At 40.2% G+C, this 21,463-nt stretch overlaps 1 long non-coding RNA gene and 6 other non-coding genes across 7 annotated transcripts; 5 read left to right on the forward strand and 2 right to left on the reverse strand.

Annotated features, from left to right (window-relative positions):
• The first annotated feature begins 503 nt into the window (after positions 1–503).
• Positions 504–577, forward strand: TRNAI-AAU. The gene has a single exon. It is a non-coding gene; the product is annotated as a tRNA-Ile (tRNA).
• A 1,604-nt stretch (positions 578–2,181) lies between these two features.
• TRNAI-AAU lies at positions 2,182–2,255 on the forward strand. The gene has a single exon. It is a non-coding gene; the product is annotated as a tRNA-Ile (tRNA).
• A 4,241-nt stretch (positions 2,256–6,496) lies between these two features.
• On the forward strand, positions 6,497–10,144 carry LOC120870475. Its single transcript, XR_005722778.1, has 3 exons — positions 6,497–6,832; positions 8,408–8,513; positions 8,890–10,144. It is a non-coding gene; the product is annotated as an uncharacterized LOC120870475 (long non-coding RNA).
• Positions 10,145–15,241: 5,097 nt separating this feature from the next.
• TRNAL-UAA lies at positions 15,242–15,324 on the reverse strand. Its single transcript has one exon. It is a non-coding gene; the product is annotated as a tRNA-Leu (tRNA).
• Positions 15,325–15,879: 555 nt separating this feature from the next.
• TRNAA-AGC lies at positions 15,880–15,951 on the reverse strand. Its single transcript has one exon. It is a non-coding gene; the product is annotated as a tRNA-Ala (tRNA).
• A 2,185-nt stretch (positions 15,952–18,136) lies between these two features.
• TRNAT-AGU lies at positions 18,137–18,210 on the forward strand. Its single transcript has one exon. It is a non-coding gene; the product is annotated as a tRNA-Thr (tRNA).
• A 2,579-nt stretch (positions 18,211–20,789) lies between these two features.
• Positions 20,790–20,862, forward strand: TRNAV-AAC. Its single transcript has one exon. It is a non-coding gene; the product is annotated as a tRNA-Val (tRNA).
• The last annotated feature ends 601 nt before the right edge of the window (positions 20,863–21,463 follow it).

Here is a 21,463-nt window from a genome sequence, read left to right on the forward strand (position 1 = left end):
GTGTTTGATGACGAACACTGCAACACCAAGACTCATACATTCCCATCGGAGCCGGATGGATACCTGGGGCTCACAGCTGCGGATTTCGGGTGGCGGGGCCGGCGACAGGGTTCAGGTTCATGGGATTCGAGGCTTCCGAGGGAAGCTTAAGGATCTCCAAGAGTAGAGAGGAATCTGGATCTTGCGCGCCGGAGCCGAGTCCTTCGAGGCTTCTGGAGGCTTCGTGGTCGTTTCCGTGATGCACCCGTCGCGGTCTCAGGAAGCCCTGCCTAGGGACGTAGGCCTGAATCTTCTTGGGTCAGAATCCGAAGTTTGAGAGAGCTTTAAGGTCTTCCGGAAGAAGGACACTTTCTTGAGGCAGAATGAGAAGCTTTTTCATCCATTTTCTCGGCCAATGAGGAAAGACGAGAAAAAGAATGGAAGCAACTCACTCTTCCACCGTAAACTGCAAAACAATGCTGTTTAAGTGTCATTTGTAATTTGCTGGGCGAGAGCGTTATCCTGGCCGGTTAGCTCAGTTGGTTAGAGCGTGGTGCTAATAACGCCAAGGTCGCGGGTTCGATCCCCGTACGGGCCAAGGTTGTCTTTGATTTTTGGCCTTTAACATGGCATTGGAACCTCTTTGCAGAGGAGAGTCTGCAAACTTCCTTGCTAGTGGGTTCTAGAACCTGCTTAGGCGGAGTGAACAGATCCCACTCCAAATAACAAAGCAGAACGATAGCAGAGACCTGGCAGCTAAAAGGTACAACAGAGGGCCTTTCTTTATTTCATTTTGTTTTGTTTTCCGTAAGGAAACTGTTTCTTGCAGAGAAAAAAAATCAGAGGAGGAAGAGAGAGGAAAAAAAAAATCAATGTCTCTAGGGTGTTTGCTCTCAGTAAACCAAGAAAAGGAAGTGAATCACTAAATGATACAGTAAAATTGCTAGAAAGAATTGCCCTGCTATAATAATACGGTGCACGTGGCTGATGCTCAGAATTTTCCTTACCTGGGATAGGAGTTTTCAGATCCATGTTACATATGCAATATTAGTGGTGAGATTAATATTAATTGAAATTGAAGCAATTAATATCCTGGGGTATAAATCAAGATGCTACAAAGTTGGCTTTTAGAATAGGAGGGTCCTCAGACCATGGCCATCCACTAAAAAAACGATAAACACAGATTTTAAGGAGCAGTTTAGTGACTATGAAAAGGAAGTTCTTACGATTAAATCATCAGAATGCTGGCTCTAAACTCTGTCCTCGGTTATTTGTAAAACGAGAATGATTGTAGCATTCACCTCATAAATTAGTTATGTTTAAATATGTTAATTCATTTAAAACACATAAGTAGTCTTTGGTCTACAATAATGGCTAAATAAGATTTTATTTACACCTGTGATATCTAAATAGAAAGTTCTGAAAAACTAGAACTGAAGTATTGCATAGCAACCTTAAAAAGCAGGTCCATTTTATTCTCACACCACATTCATCCCCAAATTCAGTGTATATTTTTTTCTACTTGTCCTAAGCATCAGCTCATTTTTTTCCACCTCAGACCTAGTTTCTCATTTGTTCATGGAAAGCTTTATTCATTACTATTCCCTGGGTTCATGTAGAGCTTTTTCACATTGAGTTTTTTTCTAGCTCATTATTAAGGTCATATGCCTTTCATTTATCACTAGCATTACATTTCCATTATTTGCTCTTGGAAGGAAGCTTTTAATTTTTTCTCAGGGATGGATGTTTGGATGGATGGATTATTTTAATTCAATTGTTCTTTAAAAATACTGCTGGTATTTATTCTTATTCATTCTTATTCTTCAAGCACTTATTCTCTTCATTCCCAAAGAGTCTGCAGGTAGAAAAACTCTTTTCCCTTCTCTCACCATCTATTACTGTGGTCTCCAATATGCAAATATATCAAAGTCCTTACTATCAAATGTTCCAATTTGCCATTTTCATTAAAAATGGTTTTTGTACTTGTTACAAAAGAATTTGCATTACAAAATGCATTTGCATTGGTTCCAAGAAGGCATGTTCTGAAAGGCAAGGTTCATACTTGGCCCTGATAGACTTTTTTCGTTTCCCTTTAACATAAGTGGACCAGTATATATAGGACTGATATTCCGATTTGTGATAAAGAAATTCTAGAAGGTCAATGCAATCAAAACATTAAGGAAGAGTAGCAGTTGGTATGAGGGCCGGTTAGCTCAGTTGGTTAGAGCGTGGTGCTAATAACACCAAGGTGGCGGGTTCGATCCCCCTACGGGCCACTTTTTAAGTCTAACTGGGATGACCAACAATGTGAAGCAAGAATAGAACCGTTTAACCAGATTGTCAGCATTACGCTTAGGCTGCCTAATCTTTAATATTGCAGCCTGAAGCACGTTGGGCAAAATGTTCTTTGCTCTTAACACAAAGGAAAAGCATAACCTCTCCTCTCAATCATTAAAGTGTGATTATGACAATTTAGATCTCCTGCCTACCTCTGAACTTATAACAGCTAGCAGGGGAATGCTTTTGCTTATCGATTTAAACCTAAATTTGTAAATCAATCATCTATAAAGGCATACATGCATGCATGCTAAGTCGCTTCAGTCGTGTCCGACTCTGTGTGACCCCATAGACGGAAGCTCACCGTCTAGACTCCCCCGTCCCTGGGATTCTCCAGGCAAGAACACTGGAGTGGGTTGCCATTTCCTTCTCCATTGCATGAAAGTGAAAAGTGAAAGTGAAGTCGCTCAGTCGTGTCTGACTCTTAAGCTCCTCCATCCATGGGATTTTCCAGGCAAGAGTACTGGAGTAGGGTGCCATTGCCTTCTCCCTATAAAGGCATAGGATTTATATATTCATCTTAGACTACTCATAAATTGCCCTGGAACTTAAAATGGGGGTAGAGTCTCCTGAGTTCTTCAATTTATGCCTATGAATGGTGGATATTGGAACAAAATCAGTTTCTTAAGAAGGAAAAAGGGTGAAATGGATACCAGGTAGCAACCATGACCAGTAGTAAAGATTTCTCACTCTACACCTCTGCAACCCTGTTGCAATGTGCCTCCTGTACACTAAACTTGCAGCAGTAAAATCTCCAGTTCTCAGATCTCCTTGTCACTAGGACTTCCTGTGTCACATAGCTTTTGCTGAGCAGGTGTGCTTGTGTAACAGTTCAGTTCAGTCGTGTCCCGACTCTTTGCGACCCCATGGACTGCAGCACGCCAGGCTTCCCTGTGCATCACCAACTTCTGGAGTTTACTCAAACTCATGTCCATCGAGTCGGTGATGCCATCCAGCCATCTCATCCTCTGTCGTCCCCTTCTCTTCCTGCCTTCAATCTTTCCCAGCATCAGGGTCTTTTCTAAGAAGTCAGTTCTTCGCATCAGGTGACCAAAGTATTGGAGTTTCAGCCTCAGCATCAGTCCTTCCAATGAATATTCAAGACTGATTTCCTTTAGGATGGACTGGTTGGATCTCCTTGCTGTCCAAGGGACTCTCAAGAGTCTTCTTCAACACCACACTTCAAAAGCATCAATTCTTTGGCGCTCAGCTTTCTTTATACTCCAACTCTCACATCCATCCATGACTACTGGAAAAACCAAAGCTTTGACTAGACAGACCTTTATTGATAAAGTAATGTCTCCACTTTTTAATATGCTGTCTCGGTTGGTCATAGCTTTTCTTCCAAGGAACAAGTGTCTTTTAATTTCGTGGCTGTAGTCACCATCTGCAGTGATTTTGGATCCCCTCAAAATAAAGTCTCTCACTGTTTCCATTGTTTCTCCATTTATTTGCCATGAAGTGATGGGACCAGATGCCATGATCTTAGTTTTCTGAATGTTGAGTTTTATATCAACTTTTTCACTAGCCTCTTTCACTTTCCTCAAGAGGCTCTTTCATTTTCTGCCAGAATGGTGGTGTCATCTGCATATCTAAGGTTATTGATATTTCTTCTGGCAATCTTGATTCCAGCTTGTGCTTCATCCAGTCCAGCATTTCACACGATGTACTCTGCTTAGACCTTAAATAAGCAGGGTGGGTGACAATATACAGACTTGACGTATTCCTTTCCCAATTTAGAACCAGTCTGTTGTTCCATGTACAGTTCTGTTGCTTCTTGACCTGCATATAGATTTCTCAGGAGGCAGGTAAGGTGGTTTGGTATTCCTACCTCTTGAAGAATTTCCCACAGTTTGCTGTGATGCACACAGCCAAAAGTTTTGGCATAGTCAATGAAGCAGAAGTAGATGTTGTTCTGGAATTCTCTTGCTTTTTCGATGACCCAACGGATGTTGGCAATTTGATCTCTGGTTCCTCTGCTTCTTCTAAATCCAACTTGAACATCTGGAAGTTCATGGTTCACATACTGTTGAAGCCTGGCTTGGAGAATTTTGAGCTTTATTTTGCTAGCATGTGAGATGAGTGCAATTGTGAGGCAGTTTGCACATTCTTTGGCATTGCCTTTCTTTGGGATTGGAATGAAAACTGGCCTTTTCCAGTCCTGTAGCCACTGCTGAGTTTTCCAAATTTGCTGGCATATTGAGTGCAGCACTTTCACAGCATCATCTTTCAGGATTTGAAATAGCTCAACTGGAATTCCATAACCTCTATTAGCTTTGTTCATAGTGATGCTACCTAAGGCCCACTTGACTTTGCAGTGTAAGATTGGGAGAAATGAATGTTGTGAGATAAAGGCTGAATAGCTCTTCTGACATATGTCAACATAAATAAAGAGGTAAACTGAGACAAGTTCAAATTACCAAAAATAGAGTTTATTCAAGAATAGCAAAGGAATTACAGTTCAGGAAACTCATGATATATAGCAAGGTAGGTCTATTGAGGTTTTTGAGGTGGTTGTATTTATGATCAAGAATGCAAAGAGGGGCAAGTCCAGTCAGATTAGGGGCTACTCATTGATTAGGAGGTAAGTCTCTGTCTTCTGTAAATTAGGCATTTTAGGGGAAATAAGTCTCTTAGCTCTTACCTCCCAATCTTCAGAGTGTGCATATGTGACATTTCATTTCATATCCTCTGGTTTGATTTTAGCTTGAAATCCTTTCACACATGCAAGGTTGTTGCGGGTATTTTGGTTTATGTGCAGCTACTGTCTAGGATTTTGTGGAACCAGAAGTGGCAGCAGTAAGATTTCTATGGAAGCATTTTCATGGCTGAGTGCGTCTGGCAGTGTAGGGTAATCTATACTTGATTCTGGTCTCCAAGAAACTCTGTGAATGCATAAGAAATCCCTTTTAATTTTACCTTATTTGTGTGGATTCTATCTTCTGCATCTAAGATCCCTGATTAGTTAACAACATTGTCTGGTGCAGTTATGGTAAATCTATACAGCGGGAAATAAAGGCCAAAGTAATGCAGTTACTCCTTCATGGACTGTGATCGTTTTACTCATCTTTCTGATTGATAAATATCATATTTCTTTTTTTTCTTTCCTGTGCTATCTCAGAGCCATAATAATCTTTCCTCTTTACCCATTCCACTGATTATGATCCTTGTTTCTCCTTTTATATTTCTATTCCTGTCCACATTCCTTAATTTTCTTTCTTCTTCAGTACTCCATTCTAGTACCCTTACCTACCATTACCACTATCTGAGAGACCTTCTCATTTCTACCTCTTTCCTACTGTTCTACTCTTTCATTCACATGAACTTCATACCCAGATATCAGATTTCCCAAGACAACTTTTCTGGACCAGGCCTGTTGGAAGTTTGTTGCCAAATCTTTGATGATGACATAATGCTTCAAGTGATCTATGTCCAAGGTCTTGATAACTTATGCACCTTAGATAAAAGATGCCTGAGAATTCTCACTCCAGCCCTCCTTGTTACTCACATATGATTTTCTAATATATGTTATATAATATATTTATAAAATATACAAAACTGGTAAAGTTTGAACAATGGTTGGATACTTGATGATCTTATTTTTGGTATTATTTTTAGATGTGATAATGATATTGTGATTATGTTTTTCAAAAGCAACCTCATCCTTAGAGATACTTAAGTTTCAGCCTTTTGTCAGTCATGTAGGAGCTGGGCAATAGGAAAGAATCAGTAATACTGATTCTCTATTTAAAATATTGATATTGTATTCATTATAGTTTTTTGCATTAATTTTTACTTTAAAAATACTTTCAAATGTTATTGTCTCTATTGCAAAGCTTTTTGGAAGTCTAAGTTTTGTGCCCGAGGCAAGCGTCTAACTCAACTTAGTCTGGGCTGTGTTAAATTTATCAGTGACACGGGTCTGAGGTTCATGCAATGTGTCTGAAGGAATGAGGGCTGAGTTATAGGTTAATAACATTGCCATGAGTTGATAGAAGGTGTGAGACAGGTACATCGAATTAATCGTACTATTCTTTTTTTGCATATATACTTGTGAAGTTTTCCCAAACGATTTCTCTGTCAAACCTTCCCAACCCATTTAGAAGGCAGGGCCTAGAATAGAGTAAAGGCACAAGAAGCTGTAGAAATAACCACAGAGACGCAGAAACCTCCCAGGTTCCTAGAGGGGACCTGGAAATAAGGCCAGTGAAAGTAAACCATCCTGTCTCTCTATTCTACCCCAGAGGCGTAAGTGTTCGCGTTCTTGTTTTCCTGGCAGCAGGCTTCCGCGATCTCCGGTAAAACGCCCTGAATCTCGTGCCCAAGCAAGACTGCCTGGACCTTCCAGGCAGATAGAGAAGGACCAGGCTTCGAAGCCTCTGATCTGACAAAGGCAGGACTTTGGTAAATGTCCAGACACCGAAGTCTGGACTAGAGTTGTTCCCCGTGGCGCATATTCTTGCCCAGAAGCAGCAGTTTGCAAAAAATCAGGAGGTTTCAGCGGGCAAGGATGAAGGTAAGTAAGTTTCGGCGCTTTATCCCCGGACCCCAACACAACCCCCGGGGGTTTAGGAGCTGAACCTAATCGAAGATTAAGCAGAGACGTATCTGGCGCGAGAGCAGATGGCATAGGCCTGGACGCTGCCCATCAGCAAAGTCCATCCGGAAGCGGCCTGCCTTGTGGACGGTAGTAGGTAGCGAGTCATGGTTTGTGGGTGTGGTTGTGAGGGGCGGACACATGCAGGGAGAGATTCAGGCGCTTGAGCTACTGGTGCTGGAGAGATCACGTGCTCTAGATAATGATACGTAGTGGAGAACCGTTACCCGGAAGACAGAAATGTTGCGACTGTGTCAGACGCACTGTTTGATGATTCTGGACATTAAATAAATATGAGATGTGTAGTGGTTAGGGGGTAGGGGAGGGGTTAGTCATCAGAAAGTAGCAGTACATCTCCACAGCCAGCCTGCTCTAACCTTAGAACCGCTTGGCTTTTAAATTTCCCCGGTAATGCCAGTGTGTAGCGGGTGGAAATAACCACTGGGCTACTGTCAGATCCAAGAAGTGCATCTGACTCTTTGTTCTTCTGGGCAGAAACCATTCTTTTAACACTGTCTAGTCGAAGCCGTGAGGCCTAACTGGCACTTAATTTGTGTACAGAGTTTCTCAGAAGGAAATTTATCAGAAGGTTACTGAGTCCAACACTTGGATAATACAAAGAATGAGTAGAGCGAGTTCTCATTTTATCCTACTTAATCTGAGGCACTCAGCAGTATTTTTTTTCTATGTTTAAGCATATTTTTCTTCAATTAAAAAAAAAAACCAAGATCATTTTGTAGTTTAAAAATCAGAGATGGTTGAAGATATGGTTGAAGATATATTAGCCCGCAAGTTTCAGCCAGGTTGTGGCATGTGTCAGAATTTCTTTTCAAGGCTGAATATTCTTCCATTGCATGCCTATGCCACGTTTTGTATATCCGTTTATTCACTGATGGGCACTTGGATTGCATTCACCTTTTGGCAGTTGTGAATAATGCTGGTATTGCATGAGTGGACAAATATTTCCGCAACACCCTGCTTTAAGTTCTTTGTGAGTGTATACCCAGAAGTGGAATGGCTGGATCATGTAATTGTACTTTTAATTTTTTGAGAAACTTCCATACTGTTTTCCATAGCAATTGCCCCATTTTACAGTTCCACCAACAATATGCAAGAATTCCAACTTCTCCTTCTTCTTGCCAACACTTGATATTTTCTGAGTTTTTTGATAGGAGCCAATATAGATGTGAGGTGGTACTGCTGTGGGTTTGATTTGCATATGCCTAATGATTAGTATCATCACGCATCTTTTCCTGTGCTTATTGCCATTAGTATATCTTTTTTGGAGAAATGTTTGTTCAAGTTCCTTTCCCATTTTTCAATCAAGTTTTTTGTGTGTGATTTTTTAAAAGATTAAATAATCTCTTGGACCTGCTATTTTTTGTAGTAGTGGTAGATAAAAGAGAAGGTATGCTCAGAAATACATCTTCCACCATGTTCAGTTCTTCTGGCTTTTTGAATATGTGTGTATAAAGAAGGATTCTTGTTTTCTAGATGGACGAGGTGGAGAGAGAGTACAATCCCAGGCAGCAGAATTGTAAACAAATGCAGGTCTGAGAAATAGCCTGCTGACCTTTGCTAAAGTGTATAGCAACAGGAGGTAAGTCTGGAGAGAAAGAGCTTTATAGATCTTGTAGGAGACTTAGAGGTGCATCTTGTAGTCTAATGTCATCCACTAGAACTTTGCATAATGGTGGAAATGTCCTACATCTGTGTTGTCCACCATGGTAGTCACTGGCTACCTGTGGCTGTTGAACACTTGAAGTGTGGCTAGTACTGTGGAGTCTATTTTACTGAATGTTGATTAATTTTATTAGCTCCATTCACATGTGGAGAACTTCTGGAAACATTTTTTAAAAGCAAGTGACTTCTCTAAAAAATAAATTATGAAAGGGAGGGTCTGTGACTTGGCTGGCATGCTCCATCAACTCTACCCTCTGCTCCTTTTCTCTTCTCTCTTCCTATCTGGAATTCAGACAAGACTCCTGGAGGAACAGCAGCTATTCTCAGTCTATGGTAATGAAAGCTACTGAGCAAAGACAATTGAGCAAAGAAGACAGAAGGAGCCTGGGAACTTCATGGCACTCTTGACCAGTGGTGCCAGCCCTGGATGATTGACCTCAGGATCTCTTGTTAAATGACATGTGCTAACTCCTTTCTGTTTAACCCACTGCAGTAAAATTTTCTTTTGCAGTGAATCAAATTCTAACTGATGATATGGCTAATGTGTGTTAGTACCTGCTTTGGGCCAGTGGACTTCTAAGAATTTTTATGTACTAACTTTTTTTTAAAAGGACATATATATTTTTAAAATTGATTTATTTTTTAATTGAAGGATAATTGCTTTATGTACTAACATTTTTAATCCACACAGTGAATGACTTTATGAGACAGATGAAAGGAGCAAGCAGCATTAGTGTCACCTGGAAATTTGTTAGAAATGCAGGTTTGGGGGCCTGACCCCAGACCTCCTCAGGCAGAATCTCTGGGAACAGGGCCCACAGTCTGTGTTTTAACAAACCCTCCAGGTGATTCTAGTGTCTACTGAAGTTTGACAACTTTATAGATAGGGTATTTTTACCGTCCCCATTTTACAGGTAAGTAGACTGAGCTGAATTTAAGTCACTTGCCCAATGTCACACAACTAGTAAGACTAACTCCCAAGTCTTTGTTTATAGCCACTGTGTGCCATCACATGTTAAGGATTCCTGCTCTAGAGTAGTAGCTTTCAAAATTTGAAAGCATACCCCTTTGAAAAATTATGTACCCCTTGTACATTTTTAGATCAGCATCTAAAAATTTCAAATCATAAGTTCAAACAGTTGTAAAGAATGTGATTTCCAGTACATTGTAATTTGTGGCATTTAAAAAATATCACTCTTCTAAATGAATCTAAATACCGTAGTGAATATTTGGTTAATGGATTTGGTTTGGTTAATCTATTTAAAAAAAATAAATTTTCTTTAACATTTGACATTTTATATCCTCTCTATTGTATTTGAACTTATATTTTCATTCCCCCACTCCACAAAAATACATTGTATTGTAACATGGTTGTTTTTTTATCTATTCTGTTGTACTTCTTCTCTGTATGACTATATAGCTTTGAGTTAACAATTTGTTTCCTGCATTGTTATTGCAGCTTTTGTTACAGCAAATCACTGTGAGTGTATTAATATCTTGATAAGTTATAAACATAAAATAAAATTGAATTGCAAACTCATCTCTTAATGACATGGATGGGACTAATATTTTCTAATTAATTTGTGTATCCATGGATGAGTAGTCCTGTTGCAAGACTGATGTTGCAAGGTTCAACATCAGTTTTATGTCTATTTAATTATTAGAGATATGAGCTAATTAAGTAGTTAGGAATTAAAGGAGTTTTGAAATATGAATGCAATTCTAATTTTTCTAACCCCTATATCACATGCTAAAACCACATTATCATTAAAGTTTTCGGTTAGTCTGTTGTTAACAACTGGGTTGGACCTTCTTTCATGTTTGAAGGCACAGTTCAGTTCAGTTCAGTCTCTCAGTCATGTCCAACTCTTTGCGACCCCGTGGACTGGAACAGGCCAGGCTTTCCTGTCCATCACCAACTCCCAGAGCTTGCTCAAACTCATGTCCATTGAGTTGGTGATGCCATCCAACCATCTCCTCCTCTATTGTCCCCTTCTCCTCCTGCCTTCAATCTTTCCTAACATCAGGGTCTTTTCCAATGAGTCAGTTCTTAGCATCAGATGGCCAAAGTGTTGGAGTTTCAGCTTCAGCATCAGTCTTTCCAATGAATATTAGGGTTGATTTCCTTTAGGATTGACTGGTTGGATCTCTTTGCAGTCCAAGGGACTCTCAAGAGTCTTCTGCAACACCACAGTTCAAAAGCATCAATTCTTCTGTGCTCAGCTGTCTTTATGGTTCAGCTCTCACATCCATACATGAATATTGGGAAAACCATCGCTTTGACTAGATGGACCTTTGTTGGCAAAGTAATGTCTCTGCTTTTTAATATGCTGTCTAGCTTGGTCATAGCTTTTCTTCCAAGGAGCAAGTGTCTTTTAATTTCATGGCTGCAGCCACCATCTGCAGTGATTTTGGAGCCCAAGAAAAGAAAGTCTCTCACTGTTTCCATTGTCTCCCCATCTATTTGCATTGAAGTGGTGGGACCAGATGCTATGATGTTTGTTTTTTGAATGTTGAGTTTTAAGCCAACCTTTTCACTCTTCTCTTTCACTTTCATCAAGAGGCTCTTTAATTCCTCTTCATTTTCTGCTGTAAGGGTGGTGTCATCTGCACATCTGAGGTTATTGATATTTCTCCCGGCAATCTTGATTCCAGCTTGTGCTTTATCCAGCCTAGCATTTCACATGATGTATGTACTTTCTACATATAAGTTAAATAAGCAGGGTGACAGTATACAGCCTCGACGTACTCCTTTCCCAATATGGAACCAGTCTGTTGTTACATGTCCGGTTCTAAGTGTTGCTTCTTGACCTGCATACAGATTTCTCAGGAGGTAGGTCAGGTGGTCTGGCACTCCCATCTCTTTAAGAATTTTCCACAGTTTGTTGTGATCCACACAGCCAAGGACTTTGGTGTGATCAATGAAGCAGAAGTTGATGTTTTTCTGGAATTCTCTTACTTTTCTATGATCCAGTGGATGTTGGCTATTTTATCTCTAATTCCTCTGCGTTTTCTAAATCCAGCTTGAACATCTGAAAGTTCTCAATTCAGGTACTATTAATGCCTGGCTTGGAGAATTTTGAACATTACTTTGCTAGCATGTGAGATGAGTGCAATTGTGTGGTAGTTTGAACATTCTTTGGCATTGCCTTTCTTTGGGACTGGAGTGAAAACTGACCTTTTCCAGTCCTGTGGCCATTGTTGAGTTTTCCACATTTGCTGGCATATTGAGTGGAGCACTTTCCCAGCATCCTCTTTTAGGGTTTGAAATAGCTCAGCTTGAATTCCTTCACCTCAAGAAACTATCTGAGTCTGCAAAAGAATTTTGTTAGTCAGTCTTTAAAGACATTCCCTTTCTTACTGATAGCATTATTTACAGTCATTTTGTCAGATGCTTTGAGGAGGTTTTGTGTCTTGGGGAAATAAGACGAGTATGCTATCGGATGGTTGAAAGTTATCTCCTATTTCTTAGTGGGAGAAGAGTTGTGACAAAAGAAGGTGGGAAAACACAGAGTTTTCAGGCAGGTCAGTCCTAAATGAATTCACATACATGTCCAAGGTCAGGAAAATGATTCCTTGTGTCCATTTATTCCCAGGGATATACATACTCTAGTTTTAAAACTAAAGGATACTAAGTGATGCCTCTTAAAATTACTATTGGCAGGTCTCTTCCTCTATCCAGAAGCCTGGGAGGGTGGGAATGAGCCCCCCTCCACCGCCAGTGCTGCATACTTCGTGTCAAAATGCATGCTACAGGTAGTTTAAGGAATCAGTTGGTAGCTATTTTTACTTTATGTGTTAGATGTGAAATTAATACCTATAATACATAATATATATAACAGGGAACATATGCTTATGTTAATCTAAAATACCAATATCAGTTTCCAGGTATCCATAGAGATGAAACGTGAGGGTCACTCAGAGAGTCAGTAGCAAGACCCCGAGAAAGGACAGAAAGAACACAGGTGGCGAGTGGCCCCCAGAGGCACCTGACCCTCTACCTGACACAATTCAATTTTCTGTTATAACATTTCCAGTTTCACATTTTACATTATGTACTTTAAAAAAATAAACAAATAGGACTCTATTAGTTTTCTGTTGCCGCATAACAAGTTATCATAGTTTAGCAGATTATAACAATGCCCAAGTATCTACTCAGATTTCTGTAAGTAAGAAGTGTGAGCACTAGGTAGCTGAGTTCTCTGCTACCTAGGATTTAACGAGGCTGAAATCATACATGGGGCTGCATTCTAAGCTCTCACAGTGATGGTAGCATCCCTGCATTCTTGCTGTTGGCTGGGGGTTCTCAGCTCCCGCTGGCTACCTGCATTCTGTTGGCCCCCTCCATCTTCAAAGCCAGCAACAGAAACTCTCACTTCAAATCCCTCAATTCCTCTCACACTTACAATCTCTGACTTCAGAAAGAGTCCAGTCGCTTTTGAGGGCTCACCTAAGTAGGTTAGGCTCACTCCTGATTATCTTCCTTTTTTAAAGTCAGTGGTGCTATGTAGCATACCCTAATCATATTCACAATATGAGGGGTTGTGCAGGACTTGTACATCAGAGGGAAGGCATCTGTGTTACCACTGAATTCTGCCTCAAGAAACAACAACAGAGGTTGGATTTGAGTAGAAATTGCCAGCAGCCCCCACTGACTGGAGGAATTTAATCAACTCAGATACAACAGGTTCAGACCTTCTCTGTGGCAGAGATGGGAATGGCATGGTGATTTCAGATCTCATTTGAGTCTCTCGTGAAGGAAAGTATATAATTTAACTTCTGTAGGGATGGAACTTGGACATTGGTGTCATCAGCATTATAACCTAAACTACTTTGCAAACCAGCCACTAGGAGATTGCTGTGTTTTCTTTTCAGAAAGTTTCAATATGAGTAAAATCTTTGTTCCCTGGAATCTCATTTCAGAAAAAACAAACTTTTCACTTACTCTTTCTCTGCCCCATCCTAGGGAAAGAAACAAGAATATTCACTTTCGTTAAGGACGAGTATTGCCTTTCCATGGAAACTTGGTGTTTCTCAAACCAGCTTATTCAGATGAGTTCTCAGGAGGAGCTTCCTTCCTCTTCCCAGGATGACCAGGAGCAAACACAATGCTAATGACTCTAACTTGAAACCCGAGGAAGCTCATGAAAATGACCCGCTGAGCTGTCTAACTCCATTGGGGTTAGAGAACTATGAAATGCAGAATCTAAGTGTTTGATCTCAAAACATAAGCAACTTAACTATCAGGACAATTTTTATCTGATTGCTGGTTTTCTTTTAAAGACGGCTATAAAGGAAGAGTGTGAGTTTCTTTTAAGGAGGAAGGAAACTAACCTGCAGAGTGGCAAAGATAATATGGGTATTTAGAGTGGCAAAGAGCCCTTCTTAATTTGCCAGCCCTTAATATATTATCTTTTCATTCTTCAACTGTCTTCCATGTAGTAGGGATTATTATCCCCATTTAACACATGAAGAACTTGAGGCTCAGAGAGTTGGTGGGAAGCCAGAATTAGAGTATTGTTGAATTTTAAAGTCCATGCTCTTTCAAATCATCTTGAAGATGCCAGACCTCTGGTCCTCTGGATTTTAAAGAGAAGAGAATTTAATATGCTGGAATTTCAATCATTGGAGATAATATGGGTATTCAATAATAGTGCTGGGGTCACTGGTAATCCTCTGGAAATGAAATAGAGTTGGACTGATACCTCACATATTAAGACAGAAAAAAATAAAATATATCGGAGATCTAAGTTTAAAAAGAAGTAAGGGACATTGTAGAAAAAATGAGTTATTTTGTTACTCTTGTTGAGCTTGCATAGGGAAAAGGCATATCCAAGTTAGACATAAAACCAAAAGAAAAGATTGATAACCTCACCCTCATAGTCCAAAGTCTGCAATGTCCAAAATTGCCACAAAGTGCAAATGAACTGCTTGTTACATATCTAAACATGACTTAATCGACTCATTTAAAGAACTTTCTACAAATCAAAAGAGAAAGACCCAGCAATCATGAAGTAAAATGAGTACAGGATATTAAAAAACAGTTCACAGAAAAGGAAGTACACATGGCTCTTAAACATAGAAGATGTTTGATAACACCACCACAAGAGAAGTGTAAATAAAAACTACATAGGAGACCGTATTTTACATTTCAAACTGGAAAAACAAAATAGAACAAAACACTTGTATTCTGCTTGTGAGGAATCAACTACGCTTTCCATAGTGAGTTGGAGGGACAGCCCAGGCAGAGTTGAGCTTTCTGAGTAGGACGCTTTGGAAACAGTGAGAATCCCTCCCCTCACTCCCCGGGCGGCTACAGAGAACATCTTTTTTTTTTTTTTAACTATTGCCTGAAGAGCAAATGGGGGGGTGGGGGTGCAAGTTTCCATTTCTCTTGGAACTCAGAGCTGAAGTATTTAAATCTCTTTAGGCAGATTGTTGATTTGGTCGGTTTTCCTAAATTGGCAATCTAATAGAACTGTGCAGGGAAATAATTCACATACTTAATACTACCTAGTGAAGCAATTTCTTTCGGTTTGAAGACAAATAGTGTTTTCACAAAAGGACAGAAAGACAGATGTGTGATCTATCAAGTTTGTTTCTAAAGGCCAGTCCAGGAAAGATTTAGGGGAACAAAATTTCATCTACCGAGAGTGGGGTTCGAACCCACGCGGGCACTAGCCCATTGGATCTTAAGTCCAACGCCTTAACCACTCGGCCATCCCGGTTGCTGGATACTAAGCTTCTGCAATTATTTTTTAAAATTAGAACCAATGTATTGTCCTGTGCATTTAAGAAAACACTGAATTATTTCTGGCTTTGTGGAATTGCATCAAAATATGAGGAAGATTATGACTGAGAAAACATAGCAAGCTCTCTGTGCTTTCTGAAACTGCTATTTCCTGTCCGCTCTCACTAGATCACCTCAAATCCAGAGAAATTCTTGTCTTTCCTCAAGGTTGTTGTTGTTGTTGTTAGTTGCTAGGTCGTGTCAGACTCTTTTACGACCCCATGTACTGTATCCCTCCAGGCTTTCCTGTCCATGGGATTTCCAGGCAAGAATACAAGAATACAGGGTTGTTATTTCCTTCGCCAGGGAATCTTTCCGTCCCAGGGATCGAAGCGGGGGTCTCCTGAAATGGAGAATTCGCATTCATTACAGCTGACCCAAGTAAAAGAAAAAGCGACTACGAGAGAATTACGACGCTCGTAAGCTCGCTAACGCTCTACTATTCATTAGTAGTCATTATAAATTCACGTGGTGGAGATCGAAAATTCCCAACTGGAGGTGCCGGGGATTGAACCCGGGGCCTCGTGCATGCTAAGCACGCGCTCTACCACTGAGCTACACCCCCGTCGTTAACTCCTACTCGGAAAAGGAATAAACAAGTGGGAGGAGGAGGCCCTAGAGTAGCAGAAATTACAGCACTAACGCCAAGTACAAAGCTTCTCAGGTACCTCTACCGAAGGCACTGTCCCAATGTTTCCTTAAGAGATTAGCGGTTTGCCTGCTGAATTCAACCCCCCACCGTACGACAAAAGACTGGGGCCCAAAAGACACTATATTGAAACGAGCTCACTTTTGGATTACATTTGGAAATCACTAGTGGACCCAGAGGCAGTGCAATTTCGTGACTTTGATTTTAATGGCAAAATGCTTTCACTGACAGCCCAATATGTCCATGAAAGAAACACACTGGGCTTGGTATAGGCTGTGGTTGTTGCTCAGTCCCTAAGTCGTGTCCAACTCTTTGCCACTCCATGGACTGCAGCCCGCCAGGCTTCCTTGTCCTTCTCTATCTTCCGGAGTCTGCTCAAATTCTTGTCCACTGATGCTACCTAACCAACTCATCTTTTGCTGCCCCCTTACTCTTCTTCCCTTAATCTTTCGCAGCATCAGGGTTTTTTCCAACGAGTCAGCTTTTCGCATCAGGAGGCCAAGGTATTAGAGCTTCAGCTTCAGCATTAGTCCTTCCAATGAATATTCAGGGTTGATTTCCTTTAGGATTGACTGGTTTGATCTTCTTGCTGTCCGAGGGGCTCTCAAGGGTCTTCTCCAGCACCGCAGTTTGAAAACATTAATTCTTTGGCTCTCAGTTTTCTTTATCGTACAACTCTCACATCCATACACGACTACTGGAGAAACCAAAGCTTTGACTGTACGGACCTTTGTCAGCAAAGTAGTGTCTCTGCTCTTTAATACGCTATATTTGTCATAACTTTCCTTCCGAGGAGCAAGCATCTTTTAATTTCGTGGCTGCAATCACCGTCCACAGTGATTTTACAGCCCAAGAAAACAAAATCTGTCACTGCTTCCACTATTTCCCTTATATTTATCCTGAAGTGATGGGACCAGATGCCATGATAATAGTTTTCTTAATGTTGAGTTTCAAGCCAGTTTTTGTACTTTTCTCTCCAGGTGGTCTGGTACTCCCATCTCTTTAAGAATTTTCCTCAGTTATTTGTGATCCACACAGTCAAAGGATTTTGCATAGTCAATGAGGCAGAAGTAGATATTTTTTGGGGGAATGCTATGATCCAATAAATGTTGGCAATTTGATCTCTGGTTCCTCTGCCTGTTTGAAACCCAGCTTGTACATCTGGAAGTTCTCAGTTCAGGTACTGCTGGCTACAGACCGGAAGACTAGAACTTCAAGTGCTTCCAGAAAATGCAGCACTTCTGACAATGGGGACGCCAATCTTTGCACTCAAAAGTATCCCCCGGAAGACTTATTACAAATGCGGATTCCAGAACCCCTCTTGCAATGATCCTTTAATAAACAGGGTAGATTCCAAGAATCTTAATTTTACCAAGGACTCCCAGGTAATCCTAACATCAACTGTCTTAAATGGCAACAGTCATGTAGGAGTGCTGAAAATTGTCATGGGGAAATTTAAGAATCCATGAAAGAAGCTCCCAAATAGGAAATTTGTTTATCTGGAGGAGACAGAGCTGAAATGAAATCCCGAAGCACAGGTTGGAATAGAATGAATTAATATCCAGCACCTAATGTGTGAATGTCTCTCAGGTAACCAAGAGAAACCCCACAATGAAAGGGTCATGTCAGTTGTACCAGATAAGCAAAGGGGGTCCAAGGACAACTGTTCACGTTTCTGGGGCAGTCCAATTTTTACTTGTGGCTCAGCTGGTAAAGAATCCGTCTGTGAGTGGGAGACATTGGTTCGATATCTGGGTTGGAAAGATCCCCTGGAGAAGGAACGGCTATCCACTCCAGGATTTCGGCCTAGAGAATTCCAGTCCGTGAGGTCGCAAAGGCTGAGAGACTTAAACTTTTTTTTCAATCTTTACTTGGACTGTTCGAACTGCCTCGGTCCACAACCAGATCTTTCTTTTTGATAAATTCATGGAAAAGAAATGGCCCCCTGAAGTCCTTTGGCTGTTCAATTCTGATTTTGAATCTCTGGTCAGATCAAGTTTCCATTCCTAGAAGAGATTCCTGTCCAAACGTACTTCGTAGTTAAATCTCGACCAAACCACTGAAATGAAAAACAACACGTTGTAGCACCCTCCAGCAGCGGGGCTTCGTGGCTTAGTTGGTTAAAGCGCCTGTCTAGTAAACAGGAGATCCTGGGTTCGAATCCCAGCGAGGCCTTTTTCTCTTCTGCAAATTCCATAGCCTCAGACCTTCAATCTTCAAAAGCTGCTGCAGGTCACGATATTTTAAAGACAAGCAAAGAAGCAGGAATTAGAAAATTAATGGGTTGTTTTCTGGTTGAGTATTAAGGCAACATTTTGAGTAACAGTTGTTTTTCAGATGTGTCATTTGCAAATCTTTTTCTCTGTCTTGTCTTCATTTTTGTTAAAATGTCTTTCACAGAGCAAGTTTTAAATTTTTAATGAAGTTCACCTTTAATTCTTTCAGTAGATAGTTTTCCTAGCACCATTAGTTGAAAAGACTGTAATTTCTCCATTGAATGGTCTTGGCACTCTTGTCAAAAACCAACTGATCATATATGCAAGAAATTTACTTGTGGGGTCTCTATTCTATTTCATTGGTCTGTATTTCTGGGTATATGTCAGGACCACATGGATTTGGTTACTGTAGCTTTAAAGTAAGCTGTGAGATTAAGAAGTGAGAGGGCTCCAAATTTATTCTCCTTTTTCAAGATCTTTTTTGGCTATTTGGGGGTTGCATAAGAGTCAATGTTAATTTTAGGATGGATTTTTTTTTAATCTCAAAAAAAATGGGATTTTGATAGGGATTGTATTGAAACTGCAGATCCCTCTGGGCTTTATTGACATTATAACCATTAGTCTTACAGTTCAGGAATACAGATATCTTTTCATTCACTGATATCTTTAATACCTTTTTTTTTTTTTCTCTTTCTAAAGTTTTCTGGTTTTCGGTGTAAACCTCTTCCTCCACCTTGATTAACTTCATTCCTAAACGTTTCATTCTTGTTCATGTAATTGTAAAAGGAACTGTTTCACAATTTGTTTTGGATTGTTCATTGTAAGTGAATAAACATGCAACTGATTTTTGTATGTTGAATTTTTTGTATCTTTCAATTTTGCTGAATTCTTTTATTAGCTCTAATGTGTGTGTGTGTGTGTGTGTGTGTGTGTGTGTGTGTGTAATCCTCAGCACTTTCTATGTATGACATTATATCTTTCTCTTGACTACTTATCCTGGCTAGAATTGATATTACTACGCTGAGTAGATGTAGTAAAAGTGAACACCTATGTCTTGTTTCAGGTATTAGAGAAAAAGCTTACACTTTTTCACCATTGAAGATGCTGTGACTTTTTGATAAATGACTTTATCATGAAGATAAAATAGTTTCCTGCTATTCCTAGTTTATTGATTTTTTTTATCGTGAAAGAATATTGTCAAATGCTTTTTCTGCATCTATTGAGATGATCCTGTTTTTTTTTCTTCATTCTGTTAATATGTTAAACCTCGTTACATTCCAGGAATGTATCTTATTTGGTTGTCGTGTATAATATGTTGTTGTATTCAGTTTGCTAACATTTTGTTGAGGATTTTTGCATCTATGTTCATCAGGGATATTAATCTGCAGTTTTCTTTTCTTCTAATGGCTTTGATATTAAAGGAATGCAGTCTTCATAGAATGAGTTATGTTTCCTTTTTTCATTTTTTTGGAAGAGTTTGAGAGGGATTGTGTTAATTCTTCTTTAAATGTTTGGTAGACTCCACTAGTGAAAATGTCTAGGTTGGACTTTTCACTGTTGTAAATTTTTTGATTACTGCTTCAATATACTTAACAGTCATAGGTCTGTCAAAATATCTGTTTGTTCCTGTTTCAGTTTTGGTAAATTGTGTGTTTCTGGGAATTTGTCCATTTCATTTAGGTTATCCAATATGCAGTCATACAATTTTTCATAGTGTTGGCTTGTAATATTTTTATTTGTCCAAAATCTGTAGTAATATCCCCACTTACATTTCTAATTTTAGTAATTTAAATATCTTCTTTATGTTTTTCTTTGTAAATCTAGCTAAACATTTGTCAATTTTGTTGAACTTTTCAAAGAGCCAAATTTTGATTTCATTGATAATTTTTCTATCGTTTCCTGCCTGCCCTTTCTGATTGCCAGTCTTACCTGAGTGCCTGCCCTATGGATTTACAACTTGCTTAGCCAATCCCCACAACTGGCACTCTCCAGTTTCTTCAATAAATAACCCCACCTCCCAACATGAAAATGTTTTCTTGATGATTCTACACAAATTGACCACCTCTGGGTAACCAGCAGGCGTATCAACAATATTCCCAGAACTTTCTAGTAACTACCCACTCTGCCTACTCCCAGGGAACCACTATTCTGACTCCTAACAAAGCAAAAGCGTCTTGCCTACATTGTAATGTAAACAATTGGCGTCATAGAATACATTCTCTTTTGCGCCTTTCCTTTGGTCAGCAGGTCTGTGAAGTTCATTCTTATAGGTTATGGACTATTTTTTCTTGTTGCGTTATAGTTTTTCACGCTAACAGACCTAGGCAATTGCAGATGAGCACTTGGAAAGTTTCTATTCTCTCGACTAAAGATCGCTGTATATTCTGGTAAATAGGGGACGGAGGAGCCTGGTGGGCTGCCATCTATGGGGTCGCACAGAGTCGGACACGACTGAAGCGACTTAGCAGCCTCAGCCCTAGATTATAGACATGCTTTCATCCATCCTGGCCAAAAAACCCGCCAGCCCTCCGCAGTCTTGTTTCCGTAGTGTAGTGGTTATCACGTTCGCCTAACACGCGAAAGGTCCCCGGTTCGAAACCGGGCGGAAACACTAGCTTTTGCTTGAGGCTTCCAATTGACCACATGGTATCTTTGTTTATCTTTAAACACAGGACCTTTCTTCCGTAGCACGAACAAGAGCAAAGTACCAAGCCACAATTAAATTCGCACTGACGACTGAGAACCGCCAGGGGAGTGTTTTCATTCAGATTCTCTCTTGAGGTTTACAGAGAGGTTGTTCCTTAACCAATACCCTACCTGTTCTGGGACCGGGAAAACAAGTGTTTAGTGAAGATTCAGAAACTCCTGAAGGGACAGAAGGAAGATGGTGAAAAGAGCAAGAGGAAACTTGCGGAAGTTATTTGGCAGACAGAGCACAGGATGAAAGGCGTCAGAGGTTTCTATCCAGGTCTGGGAGATCCAGCATTCGCTGAGGACGAGAGAAAACTGTCTGTAGACATGGCCTCATAGGGATACGAAGCCCCTTTTCATGAACCCAAGGGCAGAGGCCTGAGAGGGTAAACCAGATGCCCGGGAAGCTGAAAATGGCATTTAATTAGTCAATATATGGAAATGCTGCTTCTAGTTTCCTCAGGGAACTTTCTTGAGGACAGGAAACAGAGCGAGCTAGTTAATATCTTTTCTCCTCAAGT

Source organism: Oryx dammah, unplaced genomic scaffold (genome assembly GCF_014754425.2).
Source record: "Oryx dammah isolate SB20612 unplaced genomic scaffold, SCBI_Odam_1.1 HiC_scaffold_11, whole genome shotgun sequence".
NCBI classification, from domain to species: domain Eukaryota; kingdom Metazoa; phylum Chordata; class Mammalia; order Artiodactyla; family Bovidae; genus Oryx; species Oryx dammah.